This window comes from Nycticebus coucang, chromosome 1 (assembly GCF_027406575.1).
Source record: "Nycticebus coucang isolate mNycCou1 chromosome 1, mNycCou1.pri, whole genome shotgun sequence".
Classification (NCBI taxonomy): domain Eukaryota; kingdom Metazoa; phylum Chordata; class Mammalia; order Primates; family Lorisidae; genus Nycticebus; species Nycticebus coucang.
Genome location: NC_069780.1, coordinates 88785559 through 88811395, shown reverse-complemented (window position 1 = coordinate 88811395; position 25837 = coordinate 88785559). Strand labels below are relative to the sequence as shown.

General features: G+C 37.0%; 1 pseudogene; it reads left to right on the top strand.

The window, feature by feature from the left end:
- The first annotated feature begins 6034 nt into the window (after positions 1–6034).
- LOC128581265 (etoposide-induced protein 2.4 homolog) lies at positions 6035–6977 on the top strand (annotated as a pseudogene).
- The last annotated feature ends 18860 nt before the right edge of the window (positions 6978–25837 follow it).

Genomic DNA, 25837 nt, shown 5'->3' with positions numbered 1-25837 from the left:
CACCACAACCAAATAGGCTTTATTCCAGACATTTTATGATGGTTCAACATACACAAATCACCACACAAACAAGCTGGAACACATTCTTCTTAGCAAAGTATCTCAAGAATGGAAGAAAAAGTATCCAATGTACTCAGCCCTACTATGAAACTAATTTATGGCTTTCACATGAAAGCTATAACCCAGTTATAACCTAAGAATAGGGGGAAGGGGGAGAGGGAGGGGAGGGAGGGGGGAGGATGGGCAGAGAGAGGGTGATTGGTGGGACTACACCTGCGGTGCATCTTATAAAGGTACATGTGAAACTTAGTTAAATGTAGACTATAAATGTCTTAACACAATAACTAAGAAAATGCCAGGAAGCCTATGTTAACCACTGTGATGAAAATGTGTCAAACGGTCTATAAAACCAATGTATGCTGCCCCATGATCGCATTAATGTACACAGCTATGATTTAACAATAAAAAAAAAAAAAGAAAATACAATAGCATACAACTCTGCTTAGTATACATCCTATTCAGGACACAACTTAATTTTGGATTTTTTTTATTCAAAAGCTTTAAGCACCTGGCGATTAAAAGTTGGCCAAATTATAGACTGGAAATGGTTTTGTAATTTTAAAAACTCTGACCAAAAGTGAAATTTGTAATGACAATAAATTTAATCATAGAAGAAAAAAACAAAACAAAACAAACAAAAAAAAACCCCACAGATCATATGACCTTTTTAATTTATGCAAAAAAATGAATTTGACAAAATTCAGCACCCTTTCATGTAAGAATAGTCAACGTGATCAGTATAGATGGGACATTCCTCAAAATTACAAAGGCTACATTCAGCGATCCTACAGCCATCATCGTATTGCATAGGCAAAAATTGAGAGCTTTCCTGCTTAGAACCAGAACCAGAGAAGGTTGCCCACTTGTACCACTTTTATTCAACATAGTGCTGGAAGTTCTCACCAGACCAATTAGATAAGAGAAGGAACTCCAGGGGGTCCAAATCAGGAAAGAAGAGATAAAAGTATCACTCCTTACTGACAATATAATCTTTTATCTAGAAAATTTCAAAGATTGTGCTAAGAGACTCCCATAATGGTTAAATAAATTCAGCAAAGTCTCAAGTTACAAAATCAATGAACATAAATCGGTAGCTTTCATAAATTGCCATCAATAATCAACCTGAGAATCACAACAAAGATGTAATACTTTTCACAGTAGCAACACAGAAAATAAAATACCTAGGAATATACCTAACACTGGTGAAAGTCCTCTATAGGTGAAAGTCCTCTATAAAGAGAATCATGAAACACTAAGGAAAGAAATTGCAGAAGATGGAAACAGATGAAAAAATATACCATGCTTATGGGTCAGTGGAATCAACATTTCTAAAATGTCTATACTACCTAAAGTGATTTACACATTCAATATAATTCCCATTAAAATACCAACACCATTTTTGGAGCTCTAGAAAAAAATAGTTTGATGCTTCATATGGTATCAGAAAAGACTGAATAGCTGATGTAACCTTACATAATAAGAACAAAGTGGGAGGTATCACTTTGTCAGTCTCCAAGCTACACACATATGACAAGGCTATCATAAACCAAATAGCATGGTATCTGTACAAAAACAGAGACATGGATCTTTCATGAACTTACATCTCAACTTTTTTATTGAACCTGGGAGTGTACATAAGGAATAATATACCATGACTCAGTAGGATCTATTCCGGTAGGTATGGGTAGTTCAATAAGTGACAGTCAATCAAGAATCATCTCATCAACAAATTAAAAAACAAACAGAAATAGTAATATCAACATAGGCTGAAAATAAATTTGAAAAATTACAGCATCTATTCCTCACATAGACTCTATAAATATCACGAAGAGCATCTACAAAATTCTACAGTTAACATCCTACAAATGGTAAACTGAATGCCTTCTCTCTAAAGCTGGGAAGAAGTCAAAAATGCCTGCTCTTACTTCTCAGTGACTGTATTGTCTGAAGTTGTAGATTGGGCAAATAGAAAAGAAAAATAAATGAGAGGAATACACATTGGAAAAGATTAAAATTCTATTTGTAGATGTAAAATTCTATTTATAGTTATTAAAAAATGCAAAAAATCTACAAAGAAATTTCTACTACTAATAAGTAAACTCAGTGTGGTCACTGAATACAAGATCAACACACACAAATCAAGTACATTTCTGTATATTGACAAAAAACCAGGGGAAGAAAAATTAAAGATGCAAGCTATTTATAATTGTCTAAAAAAAGTGAAATATTGGCTATACATCTAACGGACCATATGCAAGATCTGTATTCTGTAAATCGCTAAGTACTTAAGAAAGGAATCAAAGTCCAAAATACTTGGAAGAGCATATTGTGTTTATTGCCTGGAAGACTCAACATATTAAAAATACATGCTATTAAACTGATCTGTAGATTTAATGCAAGCCTTATTTAAATCTCAGAGAGATTTTTGTAGACACAGAAAAATGCATTCTAAAACATATATAGAAATTTACTAGGACAGACCCAAAATTAAAAAAAAAATAAAGTGAGCAATTCTACACAATATAGTTCAGATCTAGAGTAGTGCAGACAGTATGGTACTGCTAAGTGAATGAATAGACGTGTAGATCAGTGAAACAGGATAAAGGAACTAGTATTAGTTTCAAAATTCAAGTCAAAACAGATTCAATTTAGGAGAATAATCTTTGCAAAAAGCGAAGTTGAAACAACTGGACAAATAAAAGCAAAAATGAACCTCAATCTATATCTGGCACCTTATGCAAAATTAACTTGGACTGAATAATAGGTTAAACACAAAAGATAATACATACTATAAAACTGAAACAAAAAAAATTATAACAAATGTCTGGGACCTGCATTATGCAGGGAATTCTTAGACCTGATGCCAAAAGCATGATCTATAAACAGAAAAAGTGATAAATTAAACCTCATCAAAATAAATATATTTTCTATGTGAAAAACCCTAAGCCAGAAATCCAAATTATAGACTGCAAAAAAAATTTTCAAATCCATGATATGATAGAGGATTTGTATAGAGAATGTGCAAAAAATTCTTAAAATTTAATATTAATAGTCAATTATATAATTAGAAAATAACATCAAGGGACGTTTCAATGAAAAGGACGTGCGGATAAAAAATATGCATAATACAGTCAAAATATGGTCTAATATCAAATATAAACACATGAAAAGCTCTTCAAGATCAATTTCCTTTAAAAAAATACATTAAAAGTATAATAAGCTTTGAGTGCATACCTATGAGAATGACTAAATTAAAAAATGGTGATAGCGTCACAAATGCTGTCAAGGATTTGTCAAAACTAGATAACTCATGCATTGCTGTTTTGAAGGTAAAATGGTACAGTAACTCCAGAAAAGAGTTTGACAGTTTCTTTTAAAACTAAAAATGATCTTAACATGTTGTCCAGGAATTGCACTCTTGGCATATAACCCAGAAAATTGAAACCTTTTTATATGCAGTAACTTATATATGAATGTTCATAGCAGATTTATTTCACAATTTCTAAAACCAGGAAACTTTTAAATTGTTTCTCAATAGGTGAAGGGTTAACAAACAGTGGAATATTTATATCATGGTATATTTCTTATCAAGGAAAAGGAACAACCTATTCATATACCCAATTTAGATGCACTTCAAGAAAATTAGGCTGAATAAAAAAAACAATGACAGAAGGATATGCATGATTCCATTTGTATAACATTTGCTAAATAACAGAATTACAGAGAGGGACAGAATAATGGTTGCTGGGGTTAGGGGTGGAGTGTAATGGACATGGCTGGGTGTGATGAGGTAGCATGATGAAGTCCTAGGACAGCACAGTTAAGGGTCCTGAATCATGGTGGTTCCATGATTTTACACAGTAAAATCACAGAGAGACACAGATGTGTCACACAGGAGCTCATATATTATGGCTCAAATCTGAATAGATTCTGTATTTTGAGTCGACGGTAATTTCCTAGTTTCATATTGTTAATACGCAAGGTGTTAACTCTGCTGGAAGTTGAGTGAAGAGTATGTAATACCTTACTGTATTATAGTTACAACTTCCTGTGAATCTATAACAATTTCAAAATAAAACATTTAAAATTCTGGCTCAGTGCCCGTGGCTCAGTGATTAGGGCGCCGGCCACATGTACTGGGGCTGGCAGGTTTGAACCTGGCCTGGGACTGCTAAACAACAATGACAACTACAAAAAAAAAAAAAGTAGCCAGGCATTGTGGAAGGTGCCTGTAGTCCCAGCTACTTGGGAGGCTGAGGCAAGAGAATCACTTAAGCCCAAGAGTTTGAGGTTGCTGTGAGCTGTGATATCACAGTACTCTACCAAGGGTGACAAAATGAGACTTTGTCTCGAGAAAAAAAAATTTATATTTATGATTTTATTGAGGAGTGTTACATTTATATTAATGTCAATTTCTATGAATATGGTGAATAAATAATTTATTTGACAGTTAAAAAACTTTGGGTTTTGATCCAGATGTTCAAATTCTGATTTTCTGATTTAACCCTAGGAATAGGTAACTTTGTAAAGTATGCAAATATACATACATATACACACATATATGTATTATATTATGAAATATGTTCATTACAACAAGAAGTATATTATTATTATATTATAAATGGCTACAAGGAATTTTGTAAGCAAATGTTGTGGATTGAAATTTCATCCCCCCCAAAAAAAGATGTGTTGGAGTCCTAATCCCCAGTACCACAGAACGTGACTTTATTTGGAAATACAGTCATTAAAAATTCACTAATAGTTAAAATGAGGTCATACTGGAGTAAGGTGGGGCCTTAATCTAATATTTTTAAATCTGACGGAGGATAAACAGGTGGTAAAAAAGTGTCAAAGGGCAGAGAGTGAGAACTGGATTATAGCTAGGAGCCAGATTGTGGCTAGGAACGGTGCCCTGATGGGAAAACACACAGCATAGAGCTCCAAGTGACCTTTAACTAGCCTGGGCTAGTTACCATCTAAAGTTGATAGCATGGGTGAAGCTTTCATGAAGGAGTCTAGGAAGACACATGCTTGCAAAGGGAAACTGTAATATAACCAACCTGTTATGTAACCTGTTATATAATCTATTATATAACCCCAACCTGTCAATCACACAGAGGCAGAAAACAGAAATCAATCCTGACAGGAGGACGATGGGAAAAACTAGTGAGCATATGAAAGACAGTGTGTGCTCAAACTTCAGGGTCTTTCTGCACTCACAGAGAATAGGCCCATTTCTCCCTCCAAGATGCACTTTTGCTTTGCAGTAAATGCTGCGTGTGGGGTTGCTCTGTATCTGTGAACACTCCGCCATTGGTGAGACTGAGTATCAGTACTCATTCCTGAGACTGGGAACGGGGACCAGCACACATCCACACAGACCTAACAATACGATTGGTGTCCTCATAAGAAGAGATGCAGAGACACAGAATAAGAGGGAGGAAGGCCACATCAGTGACAGAGGGTGAGACTGAGTGTCACAGCTGCAAGCCAAGGAATGCCAAAAATTAATGATGGTGGGGTAGATTCTCTTCTGCTGGTTTCAGAGGGCCCTGCTACACCTTGATTTCTGATGTCAGTCCTCTAGAACTACAGGACTACACATGTTGGGTGTTTTGAGCCATTCGGATTCTTAGTTTGCTGCAGCAGGCCAAGAAAACCAATTCAGGAAGTCAACTAATACAGCATAGATCATGTATAAACAGGATTGCAGGAGTATCCTGGAAGACACAAAGTTAAAAAGTTGCTGATATACTTACATCCTTTAAAAAATTTTTTTAGGCGGGCGCAGCGGCCCCGGCCGTGGGAGCGCCCGGGCGGAGCGGGCGGCCGGGCGCGGAGGAGCCGAGCAGCCCCGCCGAGGGCCAGGGGCCGGGCGGGAGCAGCTCCGCCAGTCCTACCTGATGAGAGAGTTGGGGGTGCTTCTCTCTCCTCTGTGTAGTGGATAGTTTGGGTGGTGAAGAGATAGCTGACAGTGTCAAAACATTTCTCCAGGACCTGGCCAGAGGAATCAAAGACTCCATATGGGGTATTTGCACCATCTCAAAGTTAGATGCTCGAATCCAGCGAAAGAGAGAGGAGCAGCGCCGAAGAAGGGCAAGCAGTGTCCAGGCACAGAGGAGAGCCCAGAGCACGGAGCGGAAGCAAGAGAGCGAGCCACCTATTGTTAGTAGAATTCTCCAGTGTTGTGCTTGGAATGGTGGAGTATTCTGGGTGATCCATCCCTGCATGGAGTTTTTTGGTCCTAGCTGGAATTCTTCCTCACGTCAATTTTCAGCGCTCTCTGGGTGCTCCCCGTTTGTGCTGAGCAAAGTGGTAAATGCCATTTGGTTTCAGGATATAGTTGACCTGGCATTTGAGGTATCAGGGAGGAGACCTCATCCATTCCCCAGTGTCAGTAAAATAATTGCTGACGTGCTTTTCAACCTTTTGTTGCAGGCTCTTTTCCTTATCCAGGGAATGTTCTTGAGCCTCTTCCCTATCCATCTTGTCGGTCAGCTGTTTAGTCTCCTTCATATGTCCCTTCTGTACTCACTGTATTGCTTGGAATATCGTTGGTTCAATAAAGGAATTGAAATGCACCAACGGTTGTCAAACATAGAAAGGAACTGGCCTTACTACTTTGGCTTTGGTTTGCCATTGGCTTTTCTCACGGCGATGCAGTCCTCATACATTATCAGTGGCTGCCTTTTCTCCATCCTCTTTCCTTTATTCATTATCAGCGCCAATGAGGCAAAGACCCCTGGAAAAGCATACCTCTTCCAGGTGCAACTCTTCTCCTTGGTGGTCTTCTTAAGCAACCGACTCTTCCACAAGACAGTGTACCTGCAGTCTGCCCAAACAGCTCAACCTCTGCAGAGATGTTCCCTTGGCCACATCCATCTCCTGCCAAACCGAAAGCTGCTGCAGGCCACTGAGCTCCCTGCCACCCAAAGGGGGTGGGTGGGAGGGGAGGGAGGCTGCCAAGGGCTTTCTGCATATTCACTCCTCTCTGAGGAATTGAAAGGTTTGTCTCTGGTGCACATGAGGCAGAATCTTCCTGACATCAATGTGTGGATTCTTAACACCACCTGAGTCTGAAAGGACCACAGGTTTTTCTGCAGCTATTTTCTAGCCTTTGCCATCCCCTGTGCTGTGCCTGGATTTTGTTTTGTCCCTGTGCTATTTACCCTCCTCTTTTCCTGCCTTCCACCACCCTTGGATGAATGGGTTTTGTAATTCTAGCTGTTGTATTTTGTGGATTTGTTATTTTTGTTGTTTTTCTGTGAAGCACATACATTGGATGTGGGAGGTAAAGGAGGATCTCAGTTGCTCCTGGTCACTCCTGTTTTAGCCATCACTGTCTTGTTTCTTGTAACTCAGGTTAGGATTTGGTCTCTCTTGCTCTACTGCAAAAAAAAAAAAAAAAAAGAGAGAGAAGAAAAAGAAAAAAAGAGCCTGAAGAGATGAAGAGATGGGACAGGAGGAAAGACCTCACAGCCCGACCCTCTAGGTTTTAGAGTGATTTTTTTTCTTCCCCATGAAGGGGAAAAAGCTTATTTTACTGGTACATTATAGCCCCTCAGTTTGGGGAGGTACCAATTTTGGCAAGTGCCACTGCAACACAATACTCAGAGACCTGAACTTTTAAACTCTGGGGGAACAGAAATTTATGGTTGGCCACTGCCGGGTCTGTCTGGTATTGCAGAAGAATATTGGGGGCTGCAAATAAGAACTGAAGGGGTAAACTTACTAAACCCATGGCATCCTGTGATTGGTTGGTATTCCTGTCATGAGAGACTAAATATGGGGCTAACGTCAAAATACTTGTACAATTTTAAAATTTCACAATTAAACATGAGCTGGTTTTCCACAAAAAAAAAAAAAATTTAAATATGAAATTCCTCATGGAAGTCTAACATGCTAAATGGGATGAAAATGTAGAAAAACTTAGTACTTTAAGATGACTATGAAATCCAGAGCAGCAGTCCTTGGCAGACAGACTCATTACAGCTGTTAGGCCCCTAAGTAACTTATGCACTAATGGGAAAGTTCTGGATATTTACTATCCAATGTCTAGGACACTACGTACATATGGTTTTTGGACATTTGCAGTGTGATTAATGTAACTGAGGAACAGAATTTTACATTTTATTTTATTTAGTTAATTTTTAGTTCAGCTGCATGAAGCAAATGTCTAGATTACCAAATATCCCTGGATTTCTCAAGGTTCTAACACGGAAGCCATTAACTAGTGAAAACCATTTTTGAAAATATAGCTCCTATGATAAAAGACTTCTAAGTTACATATTCTTACCACTTCCTATCTGCTTAAACCTGAAAAGGCTGTACCTCTCCTGAATTGTCTACTTATCTTTGAAATGGAGGAATTAGAACACTTTAAGGCCCCATGTTTCTACATACAGCCGTACCTCCCAGTGTTACTGTTATGTTAAAAGCAGCTGTGTCTGCTATATTTACTGGTGTGCTATTCCCCTGGTCTCAGTTGAATCATATAGATAATACTTTTCAACACAAATCAAATTACAGCCCAAGGGACTAGAGTACACGGTTTTCTCATTGTGTGGAAGCTATGCTCTCTTAGAAACAGTGCTTTTAAGCCAATTGATTGAATCATCAAAGGTATAAATGTTCTTTCTCTGAGGGAGCCACTGTCTTCCCAAGGGCTGACAGGCAGTGGGTGGCAGTCAGGTGTCTGACAAGACAGATATTCATAGCATGCTTCAAGTGACGGGATTATATAAAGGAAAACATTTAAAAAATCAAATTAGTGTCTGTGCCATGCTTCCTTAAAATCAGAGGAAGAATTTCCTAATGTTACCTGTTTTACAGAAGATTTAACAAAGTAGCAACACTGGGATCCTTTGTTTTCAGAGATTAGGACAAACCTTATTTGATCTGGCAGGATGTCTGGTTTGCTGAGAATGTTTCCAGGGATTCGGTTCAATTAAATTAGTAAGCTTGTGCCTGCTCTGTATCAGATACAGTGTAGTACCAGGAACAAAGATATTATGAGATACCCTTGCTGTCTGTAGAAATTTACCAAACAAGCAAGTAATAAAGAATAATACAAATATTTTAAAACTGTTGTTCAGTGACTTTTTAACTTTATCAATTTAATTACTTGCACTTGTTTTGCAGCACTGCTAGTTTAGATACCTGCTGATAAGATGTTACATGAATGTAATTTTCTTGTGCTTTGTATAGTAGCATAGCTTTCTCCAAGTTAATAAATATTTACTTTAGGAACAAATGGGCATTGGCTATCTTAGTAACCTGATTCTTTCAGCAAGAGTTCTGTTTCCTTAGCTACATGATCTTTTAATTTTCATATTCTGCTTCCTTTCTGCTACTTATGCCTTCTCATTCATACACTTATGAAATATTTATTAGGTAGCTAGAGTTAGTCTCTGTTCTATACAAACAAAATGGGCAAAGATTAGGTAGCTAGAGTTAGTCTCTGTTCTATACAAACAAAATGGGCAAAGATTCCCTTTAAGGGAGATTTCCTTCCAGGGAAAGGAAAAGCAGGGAGACAAGAGTATAAAATTTATGTTATTCCTCTCTCTTAACTCTTTCACTGTGACTCCCCGCTCATCACCAGTGCTTTTCATGGTGGTTTCAAAAGCTGTGCTTCAGCCAATTCCCATTTCTATTTTCTGTGCTTTGTTATTCAGCCCTTAAAGGTGATGCCATCACCCTTCCTACATGTTCACTGCAGCTGTTAGCTACAGTATACAGGGTTCCCTGGGGAAAGGGACAGAAGAGAGACTCATAGGTACATGAATACACTGATGTTAAGTTAAAACATAGTTTGGGGAGGGATAAAATTGTTGCCAATAATCTCTTTATCAAGATTGTCACTTTGCCTTTAATTCAACTTTGAGTCATTGAGTGACTTCTAAGTGCAAATGTCATATCTCAGTGCAATAAAATCATTCAACATCAGTATGACTTTATACCTGACACTGGATTTTTTTTTTTTTTTTTTTTTTTTGTAGAGACAGAGTCTCACTTTATCACCCTCGGTAGAGTGCCGTGGCATCACACAGCTCACAGCAACCTCTAACTCTTGGGCTTAGGCGATTCTCTTGCCTCAGCCTCCCGAGTAGAACACTGGATTTTTTTTGAAATCACAGCATACTTGAGTCTACAAATAATTTGATTGCATGTGACAGGTTCAAAAGTTTGTGCTTAACAAATTCACTAACAAATGTTGTTGAGTACTAAACACAGGCCATGCAGTTTGCTAAAAGATTGTCAGATCTCAAAGATGTTTGGGTATATGATCATTTTTATTACAGCTCTGAGTTCAAAACCACACACGAGCTGGTCTTTATTAACCTGGGGAGACACACATGGTGAATGTGTTCATGCCTGAGCCTTCTGGTTCTTTGCTTAGCTCTGCGGCAGTACTCATACTGACGAGGTGCACAACATGCTTTAGACCTTGCTATGTGCTACAAGGACTCTAGCTTTGTATATAAATGCAAGGCTGGGTCTGAGACGGTAAATTGAGCATCCTGGAAATCTCATATGACTCACATGCTATTACTTCTTCAAACAGATGAGGATTTTAAAGTTTCAGAATTTTGTACTACTATTTCTGATAAAGAATAATGCTTCTTTCTGTCACATATCTTGACTGCACTAACTTATATATATGTAGATTGAATGAATTGCTATGAAAACTGTAGACCATTTAGGGCAAATCTCAGTAGAAAAATCCAAGGGTGATAAAGGGAATGGAGGTGGGAATGAAGAATGTAATGCTTGATTGGACTGGTTATTTTCTGTGATTCAGATATTAAGATGTATCAAGGCCAGTAGAATTCCCAGTGGAGTATGAAGATTACACCCTTACCTGTTAGGGGCCTGGCTCATTAGATTACATTAGCCTTTTTAAAAAGAAAGAATTATTGTATTTCCCTGGTTACCGTTAACTGCTCTGGAGAAGACTGAGAAAATGGAATTTGCACAAATACTATGGAAGAGACATCTGGGTTCTGTTTCACGCTATTAGTGAAACTGAGAGACAAGGTTTGAAGTAACTGTGGACAGCTATGGAACTGTAGCGGTGAAAGATCAAAGGTGAAGGGAAAACAATGCTTAGCATAAGATCGATTCTGAGTAATATGGCTATTATTATAATAAAGTGGTGTGAATTAATGCTAAAATTTTGCTAATATAAGGGTGCTTATCCTTCTCTATGGTTTAAGAGGGCAGGCTTACTAGAAATTTCTGATCTTTCTTACTAAAGCTAAAAGCAGTAGAGAATTTTAAACAGTATTGGCTCTTGACTTCTAATTAAAGGAACAGTATATTTTGAGTATAAGAATAATAGCAAATGTTAATATAACCTCTTATATTTCCAGACACTGTATTACATGTTTTGAGTATTTTAACTTTTTTTAGTATTAGTATTAAATTATTATTAGTACTTTTTAGTATTAGTATTAAATTAGTATTAGTATTTTTTAGTACTAAAAAAATTTATTTTTAAATTTTAAATTAATGTGAGGCTATAAACTTTTAGGTTACAATGTTCTCGCTTCCAAGTTAAAATGAAAGTTGTAGAAGAGCCCTTTGCCCCAGGGGGGTGATGAATAACCTCACATGGTGCACATTAAGTGAGATCCCACCAAACACCCTCCGTCTTCCCTCCAATTGCCCTCCCACTCCACTCCTCTCTCCCTCTTCACCCCTCCCCCTTGCTAAACTATTGTTTGTGTTTTATTGTTCGTATGACCATGTAATTCCTTTTTTTTTTTTTTTGAGACAGAGTCTCACTATGACACCTTTTGTGTCACCTTTCGTCACGTTGTGACGTCACAGTTCACAGCAACCTCAAACTCTTGGGCTTAAGGGATTCTTTTGCCTCAGCCTCCCAAGTAGCTGGGACTACAGGTGCCTGCCACAACACCCAGCTATTTTTTTTGTTGTTGTTGTTGCAGTTGTGATTGTTGTTTAACTGGCCCGGGCTGGCTTTGAACCAGCCAGCCTCAGCATGTAATTCTTTATATATTGGTTTCATATTAGTATTGAGTACATTGAATATTTTTTTTACATTCTTGAGATACTTTACTGAGAAGAATGTGTTTCAACTCCATCCAAGTAAACATAAAAGATGTAAAATCTCCATCATTTCTTATGGTTGAATCGTATTCCATGGTATACACATACTGCAATTTGTTAATCCATTCAGGGATTGATGAGCATCTGAGTTGCTTCCATGACCTGGCAATTATGAATTGGGCTGCAGTAAACATTCTGGTGAAAATGTTTCACCTAACTCCAGTAAGATTAGTCCAAACCCAAAACTGCAGTTGCTGGTATGGATGTGGAGAGAAGGGCACACTTCTACACTGCTGGTGGGATTGCCAACTAATACAACCTTTATGAAAAGATGTGTGGAGACTGGTCAAAGAACTAAAAGTTGACCTTCCATTTGACTTAGCAATCCCATTACTAGGTTTCTACCGTGGAGAACAAAAGTATTTTTAACTCTTTTAATGTTTACAACACCCCCAATGAAGGTGACACTACTCAAACTCACTTTACTCATTAAGGAAAATATTCACAGAGAGATTAAACAACTTAGCCCAGGGCAATTAGCTGATAAGAGGTGTTGCTGAAATGTGAATCTGGATCTCTGCCTGCAGAGTCCATGCTTTTTACCATTAAACAAGTAGAAGTTCAGGAAACTGGCAGAGAAGGGCACATGTATATCATTAGGGATTCTACTAATGCTCGCTTTCCCCATGCTACTGCAGAGGACGATCAGAAAGGGTTTGCATTTATATGGGAAAAAGTTCAAAGCCTCCGGCATGTTGTTTTAGTAAAAGGTGAATTCTATTTAAGTGATAATAATATTGTATGAAGAGGTATAGTCTGCCATAAAAGATCATGACAGTCATCAACTGTACTCTGCTAAGTTGTACTGGTGATTTAAATTATTCGTCAAGTTGAGACGACAAAGACATACTGAGGTGGACTGTTCAAGGTGAAAGAAAAAAATTACTATTTGTAAGTCTACCTTTAGGTAAATATTAGGTAAATTTTGGTAAAATCATATCCTTAAATGGGATATAATTTGGGAAAGATTTGTAGCCAAGTATAAAAAGAATGTTTCTGAAGAGCTTAATAAAAATTTGTATTTTCTCAATGATATTTAAAGCGTCAATTACAAAGACTCAAGCAGAGATATCTCAAGTTACTCTGCAGTGTCCACAGGTTTTTGACATAATGATTTATAGTAGTTGTTTACTTCTTTTTGGAAAGATAATTATTAGGCTGCTGGTTCCCACTGGTTGAGACTCATCTCATTACTTAAGAATATCAAATTACAAAAAGAGATTCTATTACTGTACTTGGTGATGTAAAAGATGCATTTAAACAAGTCAGTTTGTATTCAATGGAGCTGTTTATATGGAAAGAATAAACATGATAATACGATAAAATGAGAGAAACAAATATCTAAAAGTGTCAAGAAAGTGTGGGTAGATACCTGCTCTTGGCCCTGATTGCTCCTTATCTTCCCAGATGGTTGTGTTTTTGGAGGATGACCCAAATGGAGTGAATTGGAGGGCTCTGTAATCCTCTGGCATCCACAGCAAAGAACCAGAAAATGATACAGAAGGCAAAAAGAGGGCAAAGTCAGGACATTTCTTTCCCTGGCTCCTGTATCACTGTGACATGGAGGCATCACTTCCCTGACCTATACAACTTGGGTCAGGCTTCTCTGACAACTTGAGGCTTCTCTGTTCAGCTCTCTCTCACATTCTGGTGTATGTACCCTGCTTTTCCCCTACATACTGCTGTAGTGATAGCTCCCTAATGTCTGTAGGCTTGGCATACTGCCTCATTCCTTCAAGCTGTTTAGAAAGCCTGCCTACTTTTTTTTTTAAAGAGTGCGAACTTACCCCAAATTATACAAAGGAATATCCCTTTCTTATCAAGATCTTGACTAATATTACAAATGGAATCAGAAATGGCCTAAGAATACAAAGCCAAATTGAGATTCTGGGTTCATTCTCCTCATCTTAACAGAGAAAAAGAGAACTCTTGAATAGTATGTTAAAAACATAGTTTTTTTTTTATTATTATCAGCAAGTGTTTTACTCAGCAAGTTACCAAATAAAACAGATGCTTCATGTAAACAAATCATAATCATCCTATGGTATTTACCATCTTAACTATATTACTTAAATATTGATATATCAGATTGACAGTTTAATTTTAGTCAATGTATTTAGTCTTTTTGTTATATTGTATGGTACGATACAGCAATTTTCTTACAGTTTTAATATCTTCTTTTCCTTTTTTAATATGACCCTTCCTTTCTTCATCCATCATCAACAATGTGTGGTAATCCTGAGCCTACCTCCTTCAGCCTTCCTACTTCATTACAGATCTTTTACTTTCTTTGCACCTAGTTCTTTTTTGTTTTGAGGCAGAGTCTTACTTTTGCCCTTGTAGAGTTCCATGGCTCCATAGCTCACAGCAATCTCAACTGTTGAGCTCAAGCAATTCTCTTACCTCAGCCTCCCAAGTAGCTGGGACTACAAACACCCACCACAATGTCCAGCTAATTTTAGACATGGAATCTCACTCTTGCTCAGGGTGGTTTCAAACCTGCGAGCTCAGGCAATCCACCCACCTCAGCCTTCCCAAGTGCTAGGATTACATGTGTGAGCCACCATGCCTGGCTGCACCTATTCTTAATTCTTTATGGGGGATACTAGGAAAATGGACCCCCAAACTGGAGTCTAGGCCAGAAGGCACTGTGAGTTCTTGGCTTCATGTAGGAAAGAATGCAAGAGAAAGTAAACAGGGTAGGGCAATTTGTAAATTTATAGAAGTAACAAACAAAAAGAATGACTTTTCCTTAGGCAGAGCAGAAGCTGTCACTCAGAATAAAAGACAGTAGCACCTTGTGAGTTTCTGAGGTCTTATTTTATAATTTTTATTTAATTTTATGTTTAACTACAGGAGTATAGTTCATAAGATTTCTGAAAAGGGGTAAGGAGTGCCAGGAACTGAGGATCCTTCTTCTGTAAAATCACATAGGATACTTCTAGGAGTTGCTATGGCATTAATAAACTGCCTTGACACTTTCAGGAGTTTATTTTAGTATGCTATACATTATATGGAAGATATAATGAGCAGTAGGGTAACTGAAGTCATTTTTTTTTCTTTTTTCTTTCTTCTTCTTCTTTTTTTTTAATGGTTATCTTGGTCCTCGCTGGTTTTGATCAGCTGTTCTCTGCCTCCTGTTTTACCAGAGATCTTGGTTTGGGTCCTTATGATTCTCTGTCTCAGAGGGGCTATTCTGATAAACAATTCTGATGAATTTTGTCAGAAAATAGGGCAGTGTAGATGCCTACAAGTTATAAACAGTGTAGTAGTTAAAACCTTTATGTGATATGTTGAATACTGATGACTAAAAGTGATCAATTCCTAATCTCTAACATGTATAAATATTAATGTATCTGGAAAAAAGTATCTTTGCAGACACAGTTAAGAATCTGGACATGAGAAGATTACTCTGGATTATCTGCATAGGCCATAAACGCTCTCAGAAGTGGAGTCAGAGGAAGTTTCATACAAGGAAACACAGACAAGAGGGGGTGATGTGAGGATGGAGGCAGAGATTGGATGGTGGATAACATCAGACAAGGACCAAGTTTTCCCTAGAACTTCCGGACAGAATGTGTTCCTACCACAATTTAGACTTCTAGACCCTGTGTGAGAATACACATCTGTTTTAAGCCACCAAGTTTGAAGTTTTTTGATGCAGTAGTCACAGGAAACTAAATATACCCTTATTATGTGTAAATGTATCCTTATTATCCTGTGCATTATTTATGGATTAAAAAAAGAACTCACAAAAGCCTTGGGAAGTGTGTGCTATTGTTAGTATCCTTTTTCAGATGAAGATGCAAAGATAAACAAGATGTATGTGAGTTGCCCAAAGTCACTTACACCACTGATAAATGGCCTCAATGGGGTTTGAACTAAGAGAGTCCTGCTTTGATGCCCACACTCTTCATACCAATCATTACATCATATACACTGTGTCTCATTACAAAGCCACTAGGACAAGCTCAGCTTTTCTAACCATCAAAGTCAAACAGTGGAACAAATTTTGCCTTATATATTAGGAAATTTATTTATTTTTATTTTTTGAATATGCATTGGATAATTTTTTAATTTTTATTTATTAAATTATAGCTGTGTACATTAATGCAGTCATACGGTACAATGTGATGGTTTTATATACAATTTGAAATATTTTCATCAAGCTAGTTAACATGGCCTTCATGGCATTTTCTTAGTTATTGTGTTAAGACATTTATGTTCTACATTTAATAAGTTTCACATGTACCCTTGTAAGATGCACCGTAGGTGTGGTTCCCACCAATTACCCTCCCTCCACCCATCTTCCCCACTCCCTCCCCTCCCTTTCCCCTTTTCCCATATTCTTGGGCTATAATTGGGTTATAGCTTTCATATGAAAGCTATAAATTAGTTTCATAGTAGGGCTGAGTACATCGGATACTTTTTCTTCCATTCCTGAGTTACTTTGCTAAGAAGAATATGTTCCAGCTCCATCCATGTAAACATGAAAGAGGTAAAGTCTCCATCTTTCTTTAAGGCTGCATAATATTCCATGGTATGCCTATAACCACAATTTATTGATCTATTAATTGGTTGATGGGCACTTGGGCTTCTTTCATGACTTAGCAATTATGAATTGGGCTGCAATAAACATTCTGGTACAAATATAATTTTATTATATCATGGTGGTGAACTTTGCCAGTCACCTAACTTTAGATTATAAAGTGAGAGAGTGGACAGTACCATTGAGAGACTAAACAGTCTTTGATTCTTTAATCTTCTCACATTCATTTCATTCCTTATGTAAACTGGATAACACCTGTTACTATTTCTCTCATGAGCTTTTAGATAGCAGTCTTTCAAATGTTTATTTTCTTTATTACTTCCATTTGTGTTGGTGCTTCCTTTGGCTGTCCAAGGCTTTTTCCAATATATGGCACTTCATCTCCACCACTCCCATGCTGCAGAAGCAGAATTTTCTTCCCTGACGAACATATAGAAACCATTCCCGGAGAACATACAAACTTCTTGTGAATTTTTATCAATGGGTCATATTACTAAATCTTTGCAAATATTTTAACAAGCAAACATAAATGTTTATAAAATGCCATAAATTTGCCACTGAAAGAGACAGTTGATAGATCATATTGAATAAAAGCTATTGTTAAGGGTCAAACAGTAAGTTAGCCATCCCTACATTTGTGAACCAGCTTTTACTTTATGTTCATTTCCTTTTCTTCAACATTAGTACTCTTTTAGCCAATTGGAATTACCCCAAATTTTCAAGAGAAATAGACAAGAATGTGGTTAAGAATTGACTCCTTGACTTTATGTTTTTGTTCTATTTTGACCTTTTGGTTGGGTGAAGAAAACCACATTTTTTATTATAAATGGGAAAGAAAACAAAAGTCATTCTTAGCATCTTTTTATTATTTGTTGATGTAATGATCTCATTGATTGTGGTATCCTCTTTCAGAATTTTAATGTAAACACACTAATCAGAAACAAGTTACTTTGATTTAAATATTTGGATATCCCTCTTAATTTCAGCTAAACTCTAAGAACTTTATTTCATGTTAAAAACATCTACTTCTATGTAAGTGGACCATGCCTTATAATTATTAATAGTTTTCTTTTTAATCTATTGCATACTACAATTTTTATTTTAGTTATATCAGAATCTCTGTTATTGAATGTTGTCTACCTCTAATTTTTTAAATTGCTGATTCAAGCAATATTTAAAGCAGGATTGAAGAAAATTTTGAAACAACGAAATGAGATGGTTACAAAGCAGAGATACTTCATAATCATATCAGATTTGCCCTCTCAGGGCTGGACAGGGATTTTCCATTTTCTAGACCTGGGTGAGCTCAGAAATCAACTCATCATCAGCCTCATCTCTAGGCACAAACAGGCTTGTAAAAACCAGCCTCTCAACCTGTACACCATTCTGCCTAAAGCACCTCTCCTGGAGCAGGGAATGCACCCTAAGAAGGGGCTACCTCTCTTGCAGCAGAGAATACACCCTAACCAGACTGCATTCCTACACAGGACAGTTTTGAAATTAACCTCTGCTCTCAAACTCCTAGTGCCAACTCCATCTTCCCAAAGTCTTTCCCTGCTTGCAGGATAGGAAAATCAGCATCGAAGCCCCTAGACAGAAGGCCCAAATAGGCCACCCACTTCTTGGCAGTGGAGGCTTCCTTATCTATCTTAGCTTTCTGTCTATCAGTAAAGTCTGTCCTTTTGCTTACTCTCATGGTCCGTGGGTTCATTCCTGGAATCTCTGAGACAAAGGACTTTGCAGAGAAAAAGAGATTCCAGTTACAAGAATACTTACAATTAAGTAGCAGATGTATCCTTATGACACCCAAACACGGTGGTCAATTTAAATATTGTTTTTAACACTTTATAAGTGAAGAAATGTTAAATATTTAAAATAGCATGGCTCCCGTGGCAAAAATCATATCAAATCTCTTCCAACTTCTCATAAACTATTTGTTTATATTTTTATGTTACCGATCTTAGTTTATCTTTAATATAAAAATTTAAATCAGTAGAATATTAATGTTATTTTAATTTTCAATTTAAAATGGTGAGTAGTGAAATACATTAATTTTTTCCATGCGAATATTTATAAGTATCAAAAATGTGATGCAAGGTAAATATCTGGGAAGTGTCAGGAAGCACCAGCTATATAGCATTGTGACAACCACCTTGTGGAAGTTTAAAGAGATAAAAAACTGAATGTTGGCTCTTCAGAACGATAATAAGAACATGTGGATCTTTTCAACACTCTCACGCCTAAAGCCAGGGAACTAGAGCGCCTAATGTCCCAGGATTCTTTCTAGCTCATTCTAGCTACTCGGCATTATCTGCATAGGCCATAAACGCTCTCAGAAGTGGAGTTAGAGGAAGTTTCATACAAGGAAACACAAACAAGAGGGTGATATGAGGATGGAGGCAGAGACTGAACTGACATAGCTAAAAATCCAAGAATGGTGGATGACACCAGACAAGGGCCAGATTTTCCCCTAGAACTTCCAGAAAGAATGTCATCCTACCAGATGTTAGACTTGTTATTCCTTTTCCCTGGAATTTACTTGCCTGGGCCTCTCAGAGTGCTAATATTATAGGTATGAGACACCACACTAAGCCCTATTTATTATTTTTCCAAGTCGAACTGAATCATGGTAGCAATGTGTAATGTGACATTCACTCAAAAAATGGCATTAATCAAATGAATGCAAGTGTCACCATGCAACATGCAACAGGCAGGACAGTCAACAAAAATGGCAGCAACAGTGTTGTTCCAGTAGTGTAAGAGCATTTTGAAGTGATTTTTGAAATGTGAGAATGTCGTGGAAGTACAACAACCACGGAGGCGTGAGTACACGACAGGACCTCCAACACACCAACCAATTGCGCGCATTCCCTTATGTGTGAGACGAGGGATGATCCAGGAGGCCTCACAAAGCAACAATCCCGCTGCTTCTGCTATGGTGTTGGAACAGTTCACAGCTTACCACACAGTGCACACTTGAAACAGGAGTTAGCAGATCAAGCATGGGACATATTCTTTAAAAAAGTAAAATGGAAAGTTTTCATTGGAAGATCATTACATGCACTGAGACATGAGAACTTAGCTTGATGAGAATTTGCAGGGAGAATGGATAAAATAAAGAGGTATGGTTGAGTTTCCCTCATGGTCTCCTGTCTTAACACTATCAGGTACCTTAAAGGTATGGAGTATGGTAGAAAACCAGCTATACCGTGGTACTTCAGGAAGAAACCGAAAGGCCATGGGCAGCAATAGAAGTGGACACTTTGGTCAGCTTTGCTCAGGCAGTAGTTTGCTGTAATCAGAAGTGTCTGAACACTGATGGTGACCACTTTGAGCACTCTTGTAACTGCAGAAGTCAAGTGTGCCTGTATTCATCTTTTGTTAGCAGTGCATATTGAATGTTATAATTTTAATATATTTTTTCTTTCTTAAAATGTGTATACACTTTTGACACCCTCTGGATATTAACTTATAATAGGGAAATACATTTAAAATCCATCAAAAGAAAGTAAAACTTTATTTTTTAAATTTTTTTGAGATAGAGCCTCAAGCTGTCATCCTGGGTAGAGTGCTGTGGTGTCACAGCCACATCTACCTCCAACTCCTGGGTTTAAGTGATTCTCTAGCCTCAGCCTCCCAAGTAGCTGGGACTATAGTCACCCGCCACAACACCGGGCTGTTTTTTGGTTGTAGTTGTCACTGTTGTTTGGCAAACCCGGACTGGATTTCAACCTGCCAGCTCTGGTGTATGTGGCTGGCACCTTAGTCGTTTGAGCTACAGGCGCTGAGCCAGAAAGGAGGGAAAAATTTTAAACAAGACATACATATATATGTATGTATGTCAGAGAAACATCTTATCATAGAGAATGAAATTAAAGGTCAAAACTTACAAATTTGGAAGGACATTATGAGTAGCATGTGAATGGTTTAGTCAGTGAATTTGACAATGTTTTGATACAAGCCTCATGATATAAAATGTATTTTGAATATGAAAATGGAAAAATGAGAATAATTGTGTTTAGAAATCAATACAGATGGACTTTTAGCCATTGGATATATAAAATATGATCACTGCAATATAAAATTGAGGGTAGGAATGCTTTTGTTTTGAACATAAATATTTACCAGATGGCTTGGATTATGATATATTCAAAAGGTTTTTACAATAAGAACTCTGGATGTTTAAAATAAATATTTTGTTATAGGCAAGGCACATTAGGAAAATGCAAATTCAATATGCCAAATGGAAATAACCTAATGAGGCTGTTTTTGAAATTAGAAAATAATAATCCATTTGCATACAAAGATTTTAATATTAATATTGAAGACTAAACATGAATGACACACTTATAAATATTTTAGGAGGAAAAGAGATCACAAAATAGGCTCAACAATTAACAACAAAAGAAATAAATGCTCTGAGTTCTCAGAGAAAATAATCTAAATGACATAAAATTCCTTCAAATGTGATTTTTAGATGTTAGGATCAAGCAGCAGTAATCTATGGTTAGAAATTGAGATGTTCTATGATAAAACAAAAGGTAAAATAGAGCAAGGAGTCAGGAGACTCCTGAGGGACTGACGCAGGACAAGCAGGGCAGGCAGGACTGACTTTGTTGAGAAAAGTGTGATTTGAACAATGACTTGAATGAAGTGGAATCTTTTGGCAAGTGAATGTCTTCCAAAAGATTACTCCAGGCAGAGGGAATAGCTAGAAGTGGATCTTGAGGAGGGGATTTGCCTTGTAATTTTAGGAAGAAAAGGAGGCTCCAGCTTGGGTGAAGGAGGTAACAGAGCGATATTTTTAAAAGTTAATAGAGGTCTGTATTAGTCACCGCTAGCCACCATAACAAAATATCAGAGTCTGGGTGAGTGAACCAAACAAACAAAAATATCTCTACTTACAGATCTCTGCTTATAAGGGCACTAAGGAAAGGGAAATGTCAGTGGGTTTTTGACAAAATCACACAAAGACTAGGACAACACATCACACAAAGCAAAGAGTTTAAGGGTAGACAAGAAAAAGCTCCAGGCACAAGGAGCAGCGGTGGAAACCACTTGCCAATGTAAAGCAAATCTTAGCAAAGTATCTCAGGAATGGAAGAAAAAGTATCCTTTGTACTCAGCTCTGCTATGAAGCTAAACTATAGCTTTCACGTGAAGGCTATAACCCAACTATAGCACAAGACTATGGGGAAAGGGCCAAGGAAGGGGAAGGGACGTGAGAGGTTTTGGTGGAGGGAGGGTAATGGGTGGGGCCACATCTACAGTGCATCTTAGAATGGGTAAAGGCGAATCTTACTAAATGCAGAATACAAATGCCTACATACAGTAACTAAGAAAATGCCATGAAGGCTATGTCGAACAGTTTGATGAAAATATTTCAGATTGTATATGAAACCTGCACGTTGTACCCCTTGATTGCACTAATGTACACGGCTATGATTTAATGATAAAAAAATGGTCAAAAAACCCAAAAATCTATTCTTATATTTATGCACCTTTCTATTCACTAACTCCAGATGGCTCTTACCCCACCAAAGTTTAACTGAAAGTGGTCTCTTGTTTACCCTTTCATTCCAGCTTGGCCAGGTGCCTCAGACCACACTATGCCACCTCACGTTCACTGGGAATCAGATTGTCTGGGACTCAGGGAACTGAACGTTGTGGGGCAGTAGCTACAGTGACAATAACCATCCTGCACAGACTGTCAGCAAAAACAATATCTAGAAAAAACAACACTTAAACTTCACTTACACTCCCAGGTTGTGAAAACTGAATTAGGATGACTGCAGTGTGGTCAAATAACTCCCACAATGTCATCATAGAAGCCACACCCCATGAACTCATTTAAAAGTACTCATCTAGCAAAGGCATATACTCCAGAGGCCATCACATTGGAGGCTAGGTCTTCAACAATTGAATTGTAAGGAGACACAGTTTAGCCCACAGCAGGTACTCTTGGTAAGGTCTGAGGTTTTTACTCTGAGAGAAATGGTGTCATTGCTTGGTGTAGATTAAAGGAGAGATAAAAGCTGCCCCACGTTTTATATGTTCACTCTGGCATCATCTTAAGGACAGACTATGCAGAGTATGAGTAGAACCCTAGTGGTCATTGCAGTAATACAGACTTGACAGAACAATGACTTAGACCAGGGGTAAGATAATGAGCAGTTCAGACATTGAGAGAAATGGCTGTCATCTAGATGGTGATGAGATTTCCTGAAGGTGTGATGGGTAAAAGAAAGAGTTGACAGGAATGCCTCTAAGAATTCTCTAACCAAACAGTGGGATGGTTGGGGTTATCATCAGTGGAACAGGACTGAAGGGAAAAAAAGAATAAATTTGGATTTTTAGAGTTTGAGATGCTTATTTGATATAGAAGCTAGTGATTAAAAATGTGAATATTGTTCAGTCTTTATTATACTTAAAATCCTGGAACTAACGAATAAGATCCCCAAGAAAATGTTTATATATAGATAGAGAAAATATGAGGCCAAAAATTAACACAAGGTGATCTTGGGGAAAATATAAGGAACTAGGGCAAGAGAAGTGACTTAGATGAAAAATAATGCAAAATCATGCTCTAAAAATCACTTTAAGCATGGCTGGCAATGGTCTTAAATATGCCAAACACAGCTTGTATGTCATGTAAGATATTTATTAGGAACTGACAGTATGGTTTATCAATGTGAATAGTACGGTAACCTTGAGGAGAAGAGTTTTGGTGCAGAGGTGAATTTGAAAGCCTGATTAAATTGTGTTTGAGAGAGAATGAGAACAACTGAAGTCAGGTAGCATACCACTAGCTAGTTCTGGCTAGTTTCTTTTCTTTTTTTTTTTTTTAATAAGGAGACGTAGCATCACAGATATTAATTGATTAGAATGATCTAAGAGAGGTGTTTTTTTTTTTTTTTAAATTGCAATTAGAAGAGATAAAGAAAAATTGTCACAGGTGTGTTCTTGAGAACAAGAGAATAGATAGGATTGCAGAACACACCTAAAAGAGCCAAATGTTAGGAAAATGATGGAATAAGTGTGCAAATGCTCAAAGTGCAGTGAAAGTCTTAAATTTCTCTTCCTAATGTTTCAACTTTTTTTTTTTTTTTTGCAAAAGCAGCAAATAAAATAATCAACAAAATGTGAGGATAAGAAATAGTCTGTTGGTGGTATCACCTATAGATGTAATCAGTCTGCTTAGGCAAACAATATATGAAGAAGACTCCAAAAGCAACCACATTAACAACAAAAATAAACAAATGGAACCTGATCAAATTAAAAAGTTTCTTCACAGCCAGGGACACAATCTGTAGAATAAAGAGTCAACCTACAGAATGAGAGAAAATATTTTCATGTTCTACCTCTGATATAGGGCTAATAACCAGAATCTACGAAGAACTCAGGTAAGTCAGCCAGAAAAGATTAAACAACCCCATTAAAAAGTCAACAAAAACATGAAGGAAACTTTTCAAATGAAGAAAGGCTAATGGTAAACAAATGCATGTAAAATGCTCCATGTCTCATATAATCATCAGGGAAATGCAAATTAAAACCACAGTGAAATATCACCAAATTCCAGTGAGAAAGACCCATATATAAAGTCCCAAAGCAATAGATATTGGCATGGAAACAGAGAAAAGGGCACTCTTACCTTGTTGGTGGGACCCCAAATGAATACAACCTCTATGGAAAGAGGCATAGAGATTCTTCAATGAACTAAAAGTAGACCTACCATTTAATCCAACAATCACACTACTAGATATTTACCAAAAGGAAAAAAAGGACATTTTATTAAAAAAGGCAATTGCATTTGAACATTTATAGCAGCATAATTCACAATTGCAAAGATGTGGAAATAATCCAAGTGTCCACCAATACCTGAATGCGTTAATAAAATGTGGTATATATATACTATAGAGTACTACTCTGCTACTAAAAAAAGGGCGATTTAGTATCCTTTGTAACAACCTAGATAGAATTGGAGACTGTTCTCCTAAATGAAGTATCACAAGAATGGAAAATCAAACACCACATCTAGTTAATACTAAATTGAAACTAGTTGATCAATACTTAAGTGCACATGTTGAAGTAAAAGTCAATGGAAATCAAGTAGGTGCGAGGGGGGAGAAGGGGATACATAAATTCACACCTAAAGGTTACATCGCACATTTTCTGGGTGAAGGGCACATTTATATCTCTGACTTAAAATATATAAAGGCAAATTATGGAGCCAAAATGTATGCACCCTGCAATATTTTGAAATAAAAAAGAAAAGGTAATTATAATTAACATGTCAATGATATTTGTATAAATATAAAATAAAATTATCCATAATATAAGTCCTCCATATAAAAGGCATAAATACACTGAAAAAAAAAAAAAAAGAAATGAAACCTAGAGGGTAAAGTTGCTCATTTAAACATGAAATAAATGTTCAAAAAATAGTATGGACCATTGTAGTAAATACATATATAGACTCAAGACTAACTTCACCTTCTAAATAGGAGTCATTAGTTTTTTAAACACATAGGCCACACACAGTATTTTGTTTTTAGCAAATTAGTTGAGATTTGGAGTTGAATCTGGGTAGAGACAACAATTTATTAGACAGCTATTTATTATTTGTGTATTTAGATCCTTAAACAGATTATACCATTTAGTGTAATATGAGTGGAGATACAAGATAGTAAATAGAAAAGGGAATATTAATAAATCTTGTTCCATTTATCTCCTTCTATCCAGCAATAAGATTATGGATGTCTGTTGTACTGAGTTAAATTTTCCCTCTTTGTTAAAGTAAGTAGATTAGAGAAATCCTTTCTCAAGTGCTGAGTGCTCAATCTTTAAACATCATAATGATATTCACTTATACGTTTCATCATTAATCATTAATATTATAACTACAGTAATAAAAGTATTCTTTAAAAAGTGCAGTGGCCTATGTACACATATAGGACTTTGTGCTTTTCGAAATAAATGCAGAGGAAGAACAGCACAAATATAACAAACCCTCCTGGGCTTTCTCTCTGACATCTGAAGCAGCCTTTGTGGGTGTCAGCCCAGGGAAGATACAAGCGTCCATATTCCCACAAA